This window comes from Ptiloglossa arizonensis, chromosome 11 (genome assembly GCF_051014685.1).
Source record: "Ptiloglossa arizonensis isolate GNS036 chromosome 11, iyPtiAriz1_principal, whole genome shotgun sequence".
Classification (NCBI taxonomy): Eukaryota; Metazoa; Arthropoda; class Insecta; order Hymenoptera; family Colletidae; genus Ptiloglossa; species Ptiloglossa arizonensis.
Window position 1 is genome coordinate 2,948,477 of NC_135058.1, and position 13,026 is coordinate 2,961,502.

General features: G+C 38.5%; 1 protein-coding gene across 2 annotated transcripts in view; it reads left to right on the forward strand.

The window, feature by feature from the left end:
• Positions 1-13,026, forward strand: part of Atp8b (ATPase phospholipid transporting 8B) — a 97,487-nt gene that overhangs the window by 1,801 nt on the left and 82,660 nt on the right. Inside the window, exon 2 of one of the 2 annotated variants that reach the window (XM_076322742.1) lies at positions 4,201-4,361. The exons of the other annotated variant lie outside the window; for it this stretch is intronic. The gene's annotated coding sequence lies outside the window, so the exon portion shown is untranslated. The remainder of the gene's footprint in view (positions 1-4,200; positions 4,362-13,026) is intronic. 2 annotated transcript variants of the gene reach the window in all.

Here is a 13,026-nt window from a genome sequence, read left to right on the forward strand (position 1 = left end):
TCTTTGACGCCACGGTGTATTTACTATCAGAATTAACTTTATCATCGTAGATGTTATCGGTATTAACTATCACTCTCTATCGAACAAGCGATACGATACGATACAGTAAGAAGGAGTATACAGACATGTTTCTCGTGCTAGTAGCATGCGATTGAACGCATCTGCCGCAGCAAATTATTATCACGAGTGATCATTTATTTTACCTTAAAAATCAACTGGTAAAGTAAACAACTCTTTTAGCGTCCCTTTTCTTCCCTAGTAGTAGCAATATATACATTAACTCTAGTTAGAAAAAATAATAATTTAAATTGTTGCTCGGTGTAGAAAATAATTTAACACCGATGTAATTTCAAGCATCTTGTTCTTTTAATATTGATAGTTTCGCTCGTTTTATATTCAATTTTCTTCGGCACAAAAGTGTATAAAATACATATTTACCTGGATACAAATTTCGAGTAACGAACGAAAGATAAACAACTTTTGATGCGTTATTCGTTCGATAAAAATTACAATCCGAATTACACAATCGAATTAAATGTCACGTCAAACGAATAAGAGATTCGAATAAAATTCTACTTATCTTAACCTCAATAGTGAAGAACTCTTCTCAATTTTGAAGATCCGAGCCGAGAAAAATTTATTCGAATGGAACCAACGTATAGCGATCGATTCGCGACGTTTATTCGATTGTACGATTCAATTTTTATTTCTTCTTTACGAAGTACACCATTGTGCGATTCAAATTCAAATTTTGATTCGACGAGTAACGGTTAAAGAGTTCGTTTGTCGATTACTGTTCCGTGTTCGAAAGTTTCATCCGGATGGAGATTTTGCTCGTCTCCGATTGAGAACCACCGGCTGCGAAGAGGCGTTAAGGGGAAGGTTTGGGAGGGCAAGGAGAGGTCTCGTAGCCTTGAAGCCGCCAAAAGAGTTGCTCTCGACTTTGGTTATGCGCGGAAGAAATCATAACAGTGGGTCTGTAGCGAAATCCGTTACACCGAATTTCACCAGGGCACGTGTACCCGGCCGAATATATTCGAAGTTGTTTTTCTCGAAAACGAAGCTACGTACGAAAAAATGTTATACCATCGTTTCGATTTATTTTCAGACGTAGAATCGTTTATTTCTCGTTTGCCCCGTGTTGCATTTCGATTTCATTCCGTACAAAGAAAATTCCACGGGTTAGGATCGTTTCGTTACAACTTGCATCGTATAGCGTACATCACCATTGTACGCGACTTTGAAATCGGGATAAGGAAACGTATTTAAAAGTACCATAAACACAATGGTTACGATACTCTTGTGACATCAACAGCGAAGAATGTAATTAAATTGTCCGCGTGTCTCCGTGTGCGTTTCGCGTCTGTATTCGAAGCGTGCTCACGATCTGGGTACAATTTTCAAGGATTTATCAATTATTATCGCGTTAAATACGTATCGTAAGTTGAACCTGAATATTTACAATAGAAATTAGTTATACGGAAATATCTGGATCTTTGAATCAAGTTTATGAAAGATGTTGCAACCGTAAGGAAAATTTACTTAACGGACGAATCTCTCTGGAAAAGTAAACGAAAATTGTGCAGTCAATATTCATCGTAAGGGGTCTCGGTCTTCGAGAAAATCAATTTTGAGAATCTGTCGAATATGTATGCCGCGCTCGATCGACGAAACGAGTATTCGGTTGCGATATTCGACCACGTAGCAGAAACGGTGTATTTCCAAAGCACCGAAAGTTTTCATCGAAACAGCTGATCGTTCGGACCTTCCACGAATCAGAAATTCGGGAGACATTTGCAAGTTTTTCGTAGAATAAGGGAGGCGGTGTACGAACAACTCTTCGCTTAAATAAATACGCAGAATATAAATGTTCATCCTACTTTCTCGAACCTTGTTATTCACCGTCGGTGTTTACAAAACCGAGATCGACGAATTTCCAAAAAAAAAAAAAGAATCTCAGTTTTCTCGGAGAGCTTCGAGTGGAAGAGATTTATTTTTTCCTTTAAATTATTCTCGCGCGTGAAATCGATTTATTCGCGATCGTGTCACGGGGACCGCCATAATCTGTGCAACCGTCGCTTATATTTATTGCTGCTCGTATATCTACGTGTTCCAAATCCTAGAACATTGCAAAAATACACAATCGTCACGAAGGTAGAAAAAGGCTCATGAATACCGCGTGTCGCGTAAATTATTTATTAATTCGCCCATTTACATTTCTACAATTTTGAGCAACACTTCGTTTATTGTTCCACGGGACGCAACCCGCACATTCTGATTGCCTAAGCGTTGCAATGTTACACAACTGTTACCAGCGCAAAGAGAAAGAAGCGATCGAAGAGTACGGAACATGCAAAACACGTAATGCACAATTCGTGTTCGTAGATTCCCAATACATTTCTCATTTCGCGTTCACAGTATGAAATATGTATCAGGATATTAGTCGGGCCGCGCGTAACGCATTAAAGAGACCGTCGATTTAATTTCGCCTAGTTGTCGTTCACTTTCATTATTTATTTTACGAGACACTGTCTTTTAACGTTGCGTCACTGTTTCTCCAGATGTTGGCAAAATCCGCACGTGCTATTATTATTCTTCGCACGAAGTGCCGCCAAGGACGAAAATATTTGTACGAAATGAAAATTATTATTTACAATCGTGGGTAGCAATTTTCAGTAAATACGCGTACAACGAAATTCAACGTAAACGAATACGTTTACGCAGAAATATCGGGTCCGAGTTTCCGCGGTCGGTTAACATTTAATTTGAAGAAAAGTTAGTGGAACGATATTCGATACGATGGTATTTAAGCGGTACGAAATTCTCGTTATTGATACGCGCGAGGTAAATTTCTTTTTAAGAACATTCGCGTACTAAATTATTCATGGTGTTTTTGTACACGATGTTTTTCAAGTTTTCATCGCGCACGTTCCATCGAATTCAGATCCTTTGATCGAGAATGAGTCGGTAATGTACGCGATGCGTTATATAATGTCCGTTCGCGTACTATTATTTTCCCAGTATATTTCGGATCTCTCTTTGAAAATAATACCCACTCGTCGCGTTCAATTTGTCTAGACCGTTTTATCAATTTTATTCGAATTTAACTTTCACTCTCTCTCTCTCTCTTTCTCTCTTCGTGCTTTTTTCCCCCTTCGCTATTAATTCTCCCAATTCGGACGCCACGTATTCGCGATTGAACGGTGAGAAATATTAATCACAATTATCGCGAGTAAAATCTACCTATCGGAATCGTCGGAGAATTTCTATCGTTAAAATCTGTCGCGAAAGTCAACTTGGAAAATAAATTCGAATTTGAATTGGAATCTCGGGGTTAAATTTTTCTTTCTTCGTCTTTTCATTTTTATATATTCCACTTGGCAAGGAAGTAAACGGTTCGAAAGAAAAGGTGCGTCGCGAACGAACCGTTTTCACGCAAAAATGAGTCGAAGTTTCGTCCAATTAAATTATGCAGAGTGGCTCCCGGAAGCAAACGACTCCTCCTCCTCCCCTCCCGTTTCCCTTTACTATATACGGAAGTGTTGTTCGCGTCTTTACGCGATACGTGGGGCGCGTAAACTTAACGCGACACGAACGTGTACACGGTAACGAGAAATAAAGCGGGGTGAGCTTCATTTCCTCGACAGAGTGAAGGAGGGGGGGGGGAGGGGGGGACTAGTACCCACTTTGCGCGATCTAATTGGTCGAATCTTGGCGAATTTTTGTCAGAAAAGTGTACATTCGCGACACACGGTTCGCGAGCTACTTTTTCTCCTCTCTGCGTGTAAAAAATATATAAACTAAAAAAAAACACACACACACAACCTTGAATCTCGAGACACATGACATTTTGTAACAAATCTCCACCAATCCGATTACGATTTTTAACCGGTGAAAGTCACAACCATTTTTCATACTCGGTACACCCCGTACCGTTTTACCTAATTCCATATTTATTGCACGCGACATATTCCGCTAGCTGTTCGAGAAATATGAGATCTGTTTTTGTTCGAGTAATCCATTGCCACGAATCGCGATCTCGTTGGTCGTGCGCGTTGTGATAAAATGGCGCGAATCCTGGAAACGTTGCCTCGCTTCTGATTGTTTTGTTCCACGAATACCGAACGTTGCGGGTTCAATTCGTCGCGAGAGCGTGCAAAACGGTGAGGACGGGCGCTATTACGGTTGATTTTTTTTTAGGGAAAGTCTGCGCGTTTATTGCACGAGAGTCGGGCTTCGCTGTCGTTCGTTCGGGAATTACGTAAGTTAGCATCGCATCTGCTCGTTGCGCTTGTCTACCAGTTAATGCTCGGGCAAAACGCTGAAGATTCCAATTGATCGGGGCCTCAGAAGGTGGCGCGGTAAGTGCTCACTGTCCAACAACCGTCGAGTGTTTAAATAAATGTCGGATCAAACGGACCGATAAATCCCGAACGATCCAATTCGATTGCACGTATGCACACTTAACCGGTCACCTATGCCGCGTATCGCGGCGCTTATGCACGGTCTTTGCGATTCATATGCATCGATCGACGAAGAAGCGATACGAATATGCATATTCTCTCGATTGCGGATCGATGGATCCGGGTTCGGTAGGCGATGTAACTTGCATGTCGATCAGTCGATACAAAATGCATATTTATGTATCTCTTTCGCCGAGTTGAATCAATTAACTGCGCGCAAGATCCAATTAACTTTCGTGTATCGTTCGGGTTCGTTCAAAATCAAGAGATCGCTGTAAGGCTCGTCGTACTCCGTGGATCGTTCGATAGCTATTCGTTTGTTTAACAGAGATTGTTCGAAACAAGAACAGAGTTTATATTAACACCAGATTTACCAAACAGTCGAAAGGATTGGTTCCAACTGCTTTCATAACGAAATTTACTTTAAATTCCATGGCATGTTTTCCGACTTTTTCTATTCTACGCGCGCGATCAATTTTATAAATTCTTCTTTTTTCTCGTCGATTGGTTTTTTTTTTTTTTTTTTTTTGTTTAGATACGTACGAAATATATTTTAATAATATATTACGAAATTTGTCGGTAGTTCTAGCGTTAAAATATTTTCACCGGATCAAGGATCTAGGATAAGTGGAGAACGTTATGGAAATCAACTTTCTTCTATTGATACTAATTTTCGATTACTGTATGTCCGTTGATCTCGAAAATGACAGAAATTGATTTTAATGGACATTTTAGTGCAGGTAAAGAACGTTTCAAAGACTTCGATTTTCATTTAAAAAACTGATTTCGTTCTTCGATGTCACAGTGTCTCTGTTCGATAATTTTATTTAGTTACAATTTTTTTAATTGGGAACATTTTTTCAAAATTAACAGAAAACCAATTTTGAGAAATCTTTACAATCGGTAAGGTATGTAACTTTTGTGTCACGAGTAGTCTAAAATTACCACAAATTGGAATATTTTGAACACACTTTCCCCTGCGTGATTATGCAAGAATCATTTCCTACTTTGTCCCACTTTGGAAATTATTATCGTTCAAAATTGCCAGCGTCATGCCATTGCATATACGTTCGCATTCATCCTTAAGACCGCGTGACGTTTTAAGAAACTCTTCTTAGAACACTCGAGATGTTTATATTATACCGCGAATAAGAATTCAAACAGTTTCCCTCCAGAAGACTGTATTCGGTTGAAGTGAGATATTTGAAACATTTTTATGGCTGATACTATTATGTATGCAAGCCTCGGTGCAAATATTACCGGTTCATAGAAAGTAGATAATAAATATGCGTTAATTGACGACCAACTATCAAAAGAGGTCCAAGAACGTAGACACAAGAATTTTAAAAAATTTAAAGACAAGAGTAGATTGTCTTTTACTTGCCTATCCCTATATTTCAATATTAAGGATAAAAGCATACGATAGGAAAACTGAAACTTTAAATCTTGAGGTTGTAAAGCTACTTAAGAAATAAAAATATTAAATATTAATTCGTCATATACCACCATAAAAAGGGACAGATATTATAAATAATAAAATAATAAGAATCATTTATTTCTTATGGTTGAGAACGTCGATGTGGAACGGTACATGTACAAGTGTTTAAATGTTTCTTCGACATTATCGTCAAAGCATCGAGTAACGCGTTAAATAAACGATTCTTAACTTCTTTCATCGAGGTTATTAAACGTAAACGTATAACGACCAACGTTGAATAAATATCGACTATATCGCACTGCACGACATCAAAAACTATTCAATTTTAATCGTTTTTAATTCAAATGTGTCCTCGATATTTTTTTTACTTGTAAATATACGTCAAAATGTCGTTAATTTCCTCAATTGGGACCACTGTGCGTCGGTTTGCTCGCTTTCGTATCTACCGCTCCTCTAAACAATCAGTCCTTGGCTACGTGACTTCGAGTCACGAGCCGTCGCCTAATGTCTAGACTATTCAGCCATGTGATCAGTGTCAAGGACTGCATTTAACCCCCAGAAAAGCCATCAATTCTACGATAGCCGAATAATAGCTGCCTTTAAAAATAAATAAAGTCGTTAAGATGTACACGTGTATCGGGATCTATGAAGCCGAAGTATCGTAAGTTTCGTATCGTATCGGTATGTAGTTCCTCGAAACAAGCTCGAAGCTCGATGTCGCCTGCCTTGTACGGTTTCTTCACGGTTTGTTCGCGGTTTGACCAAAGTAGAGAGTGAAAGAAAACGAGAACGAGCGAGATACCTGTATCCGAGCAGAGTGGAAAGATCTGTCTCTGGTCAAGGGAAACGTGGTACCACGAGTAAGAGGAATATGAACAGTGACGAGTAATTTTTGCTCGGTCGTAGGCCTTACGATGACGTTTACTTCCAGAAGCGATCTCTTTCTCCCTACAGTAGAGGGTGTCGCTATCGTCATCGATCGATTTACCTTTTTCCCTCGAATCGTTCGCGTTAGAGATCGCGATTTTTCGTAACACGCTTCAATCATTTCCACGCGTTCTTTCAACGTGTACTTTTGCACGATTAATTTCCCATCCGTCTAGACGACGTACGTCAAGTTTCGAATCGATCGGTTCGACGGTTCAAAAATAGCCCGAAATTCAAATCGACCGATAACGATTGGGACAACCTGTACACAATTCCTGTGACTCGAAAATTGTCTCGTTACGTTAGAACTACTTTTACAACGATAGAATGATAAATATACAAATTCTGTTTTTTTTTTTTGTTCGATCAATGAATGACTCCTCTTGGTGTCAACGGTTTCAAGGATTTCCACGAATCGTCGCGATAGTGATATACAAGTTTCGAGATTCGACAATTTTATTTTTACGATCGATTTCCCCTAAAACGAAACCCCGTACAGAATAATCTTGTTCCATATTTTCGGTTTATTTTTGCGTTTACGATAGAACGATATACTTCTCGACCGATCACTCCTCGCGAAACGTCATCCTGTATTTATAATTTTTGCCGAGTTAAATTTAAAACGTAATCGCGGGGCAAAAATAATTGTCACGAATACGGATACAAATTTTTCTCATAGGAGACTCGACGACGATTGTTTCTCCTATTACAACGCATGACTTATTATCTTGATATTCGTCCAATAAAAGATAATTGGACTTCTTATCGATCGTATAAATAGAAATTGTACGTTACTCACCGGTGAAAAAAAAAAAATAATTTCTGTTCGAACAGTAATCGCGTACCTTTAATTGTAAATTATCGTTGTTTTTATTGTTTAACAAACTGGGAGGAAACTTCACACGTGGAATATGTAAAACGGTTACAAAAATACAGCCGATCTCGAGAAGTCATAAATTATTTATAAACGACCGTTGCCATTTGCGTATAAAGATCGGCTCTACTCGACCGAAACTGTTTTACAATTTACATGTAACCGTTTTTTTTTTTCTTTTCTTGCACCCTATCGTTGAACGCAGATCACGTAGGTATTCCTCTCATCGAACGCACTTAATTATATTTAACATTCTAGTAGCGTCGTGCATGCAAACACGCACCTAGGCGGTAACAGGCGAACACCGTAATCGTTACAAATTAAGAAAAAGAAAAAAAGGAGAATAGTTACTCGCGACTAAACGATTCTAAAAATATTCGACTGTACAGATTGCTCCAAATCGGAATTTTCACACGCGGGAAAAAAATATTAACAAATTTCCAAGTGTAGAAATTTTATTCGAATCGGTTTCGACTTTTTTCCAGACGAGGAATACCTAAACGAACAAGTGAAATTCCACGACGGAGCAGTGTAAATAAAACGAGAGTTTCCCACTCGAACGTTGGAAAATGATTTTCAGCTTGTATTGGAAATTTGTGTACCTATTCCCAGTTCGCTTGAAAACTCACCGAGCCGATCCTTTCTCCTACGAAGTCCGTGTCGATCGACCTTGGACTCGGAAACGTCACGTTTTCCCTTGTTCGAATGTGTGTCCGTGTTATGTAAATCCCGTCATATTTCCCGATGCCACGGAATGCTTACAGTTATTACCTTTATTATACCAGAGTCGTTCGAGAGCTCGTCTCTCGCGTCGGGTCCCATCGTTATCGGCGGCGTGTTGCTAACGATACTCTCGATACAGTTCGTTGCGACCAATAAAGATACACGAGTGCGTAGACGCAACTATTAACATTCGATCGTTTCTCTTAAAATAGAAACGTTCGTTTCCCGATCGCCTCGTTAAAAATCGAGGATCAATTTAATATTTCTTTAACCGGGGGATTTTTCCACCGTAGTGTATACATATTTACATCTCGATTCGAATAATCTTCTTTTTCCTTTTACATCGTCGTTGCAAAATCGATAACGCGTTTCTTTCTGTTTTGCAAAGCTGTTCGAATAAAATCGTTCGAAGAGAAATGTACATTTGCGGAACAATATTTTTTTGATACGAATTTTTATATTTTTGCTCATTTTTTATCATTTCATTGCGTGTCTATTATTTCTCCGATCCCTGTTCTGTACAATTTCTTCGATTCAGAAGAGAATCCAGTTGGGCAGAAAAGCAAGGAAAGTGAACGTTCGTTGTTGAAATTGATCAATTTTTTTGCCAGCATCTGATTTGCCACAGGGAAAAATACACGTTTTTTTGTTAAGCTAATTAGGACGAATTTTTTTTTTAAACGACGACGATAATCGTTTCAGTTGTCGATAATACACTGTCGTATCGATCGACCGGTCGATCGAACATCGGTGGCTCGAGGTGAATTATTACTTCCGTGTCCCACTAATCAGAGAGCGAAATCTTCCGCGGATGTGGCCTCGGTCTCGCCTGTAATGTAAATGGTTGTCCAACCCTCGGCCAAAAATTGATGAATCGGAATAACAAAGAATGATTCATTCTCTTTACTCACCCTAGACACGACTCCATCGGAAGATTACTTATTCAGGTGTTTGCAAAACCATCCCCCTCTGAAAAAAAAAGTCGAAAGCACGTTTAATCTGTCGCCTAAACAAAAAACTTGATATTTTAATTTTTCTAGTTTCCTAAAAATCGGTAATCTTGAGAATACGCTCCTAAAATCTTACATAGAAATTTTCGAAATAAAACCGAGATAGAAACATTCCCGTTTCGACCATTTTCGATATTTTCTTCGTGTATGCAGTAATAGTAGAACTCTTAGAATTTACTCGTTTCTTTTCCTTTTGTTTCTTTTCCGACAACTACGATGAATGGAATCGTGTCAACGCAAGAAAATAGTACTTCCTGGGACGTGTTACGCAGTTACGGTCTACCCGTTACAAAATTATACATATGAACGCGAAAGAAAAAAGAATTCATACAGTTAGTTCGAATCGTACGCAAACGTACTTGCAAAGTTTCGCAATTCTACCTTTATCTCTTGCGTTTGAAAATATTCTTCAGAATTACGTAATTTTTAGCGCGTTCGAAGCAAAATGAATCCTCAAGAGAGAGAGAGAGAGAGGGAGAGGTCGTCGCAATCGCGAAACACTCGACTGAATTCTCTTCCTTGGGATCGAAGAATTTTTATAAAAATTGTCAACGAGTCGGTAGACGGATGACGTTCCGTTGTCGAAAACTGGGAAAAAATATATCGACGATTAACCGTTGTTAACGAATAAATCGTTTCGCTCCACACCTCTCGAAGCGATACAAATATTTGAATTACTTATGGGATGACCCGATAGAAATGACGAAACATTGTGTTAACGATCGCGTAGATACCACGGGTCACACACATCGATCCTCCCACGCGGTGGTTGTAAATAATGGATATATTCGTGTGACTTATTCAGAGAGTATAGTCGCAAAGTCTTCGTATTCGATTTACACCGTCTGTCAGCAATTTCCAGCTGCGAAATCGGCTGGTTTTCAAGTTCCATCGTATTCAACATCGGCCACGATCCTAGCTACTCGGGGTACGCTCATTAATTATGAACTCTGCATAAACTGCACCGTTAGATTATAGTAGTTACGTATTTCGAAACAATTCAATAGATAACCGACGATTGTACGAAAGAACACAAATTAAATAAACACACGAACAATAGCAAAGGCTACGTGACAACCGATTACAATCTTCTTTTCTATTAAACGCAATAGACACGACGTATGCATTCATCGCTTGCAAAATGTTCATTTTGTCCAGTTTACGGAAAAGGTTGTTCAAAATTTATGAAAACTTCGTCGATGCTAAATACAAAACGAACGAACGGTAAGATTTATCGGAAGAGAAATACGACAATTTTTATCGTTGTTTTATCCACAAAAACGATTGTATCTAAGGTCTACGAAATATTTATTTTATTTATTGGGTTGTTCGGAAAGCCATTTCGTTTTCCAAAATGGAGAATATATAATTTAATCAAATGTTTGTACACTCTAAAAAAATCGTGTTTCATCTTCGCCAAAAAAAAAAAACTGACTTTCCGAACAACCTAATATTTTACAAAGAACGTTTCAGATTTTCGACATTAGCGATACCAAATGGTAACACAAACGAACGGGAAAATTTACAAGAGAAACACGAGAACATTTATCGTTATTTTGTCCATTAAGGGTCGTAAGCTCGAACGTGTCTAGGGTCTGTGATATATTTTCATCGTGGAACAGTAATTGGTCGGTCGTTTGGAAAATATTGTTTTAAGCAAATTGCATTATGATTTCACGTGTGATCCATTCATCGACCAAGTAATGTACACAGATGTCACGTGTCCTCCACGTGGGCGGTGATAAAAAAGTTACGCACCCACGAAACGGAACGTTCTAAGTAATTAGTTCGTGAATTTAACAACGAATCGAGGAAGAACGTGCCCGCCCTGACCTTGCCCAACGAATCCAGAACTGTGTCTATTTTCCTGTGTGCTTATCGAAAAAGAAACAGATTAAACGATCAACGAGCGTGAAACGCGAAATCATTGGCAAATGGAACGCAGATAAGGCTTATGCTTATCCACACGCTCGTATAACCGACTCGATGACACGTGATTTACAACCACCTCTTCGATAGAAATTTTATTTTTATGCGGACGTGGGTGTCTCGTTGTAATCGACCCACGCGCGTGCCGTCTTAATTATTGGCGACGTCAAAAAATGTTGCAAGTAAATGTTGATAGTTTGCGACACGGTTTACATTACATGCCCACGTACAGTGGAGTTTGTATTTCTACAAGTAAGAACCGTCACAGACAAGATCAAAGAAGATCATTTCTGCAATCAATGAAGTACCTAGAAAAAGACGAACTTAGAGAAAATACCATCTTTCGAACCGAAAGCTGATATTTGAGAATTTTTTCCGACGCTACAAAGCAGCTGACACAAATGTTTCGTACACATATTAGAAGCACATATTTTGAACAATATTTCCACCAATTTTTATTAAAAATTGTAAATACTTATAGAAAATATAAGCTTCCTTGGGCCACGCTACTCGAATTTTCCAGTCGTAACAGTCAGAATTGAATAAAATTAAGATTTGTAGAAAATTTAACGAAATATCAAATCGGTAAAGAACCGACAAGCTTTTCAAGAAAAATTTAGAAATTTTACCGGATATTCTCAAAACTTATTAGTAACATTTAGAGAAGAGAAAACTCTGTTCGTGCAACGGTAGAAAATGTTATTGTGAATGTATAATTTGAATTTTAAGGTTTGAAGGAATCTATTCCGTGAAAAGCGTAGTTAAATTTTCAAATAATACGAGAGAAAAAAAAGAATTTCGCATTTATCGAAATTGGAAAGGTAGTGTTCCCCTTGACGCTATAATGGCCGTTGACGGCCCACTAGCGTCATCTTTAAATCGAGAATCAAGCATTGTTAAGACGTTATTTATATCTCAACCTTAGCAGAAGAGGTGTGTTAATGGTTAGATAACGATTTGTTTTTTTTTTATTTTCTAGTTACTTCTATTCTCCTTTTACAAGGTGATTAATAATTGAGAATACACTGTATGTGCAGATTTTAAATTCTGCTGCATTATACGGTCGGTAAAGCGTTAATTTTATTAGTCGAAAGGATGTCCTTCGGCTCGAATAGGCGAATTCACTCGCTTCCAGAAACATGCATACTTGTTCCAAAGTACGTGTACGACCTTGACTGATACAAATCGTTGTTCTTGTTCTTCCTGAAGCTACATTGCCACGTAAGGGACTTACATGGCTCAGTTTAAAATGCTTGCGGCGACCTTTCGATCTTCGTCTCCGTCTACGAACAAATCGCATCCAATACGTAACGCCATCTATGACAATTTTCAACTTTCGTTCCAAGTATTTTTTGACATCGCCAATAACGTCGACGATATTTACGCGAATCGTTTAAAACACGAGACACCCCGTACAACGCGCCTTGAGATAAGTGTCGCATAAAATATTTGTTGTGCGATAAAAGATACAAGAGAATGCAAAACGACCGTTTCTTGTTAATTTTATACGCGATATCGAGCATCTTTAAGAAACAATTTCATTCTTGTTCTTTTTTTCCCACGATTACACGGCCTCACTCCGTTTTAAACAAAATTATATAAGCTCTCGTACAGTGACCTTTAAACGATCCAAAGTCGTAGGACAATTACATTTAATCGGTC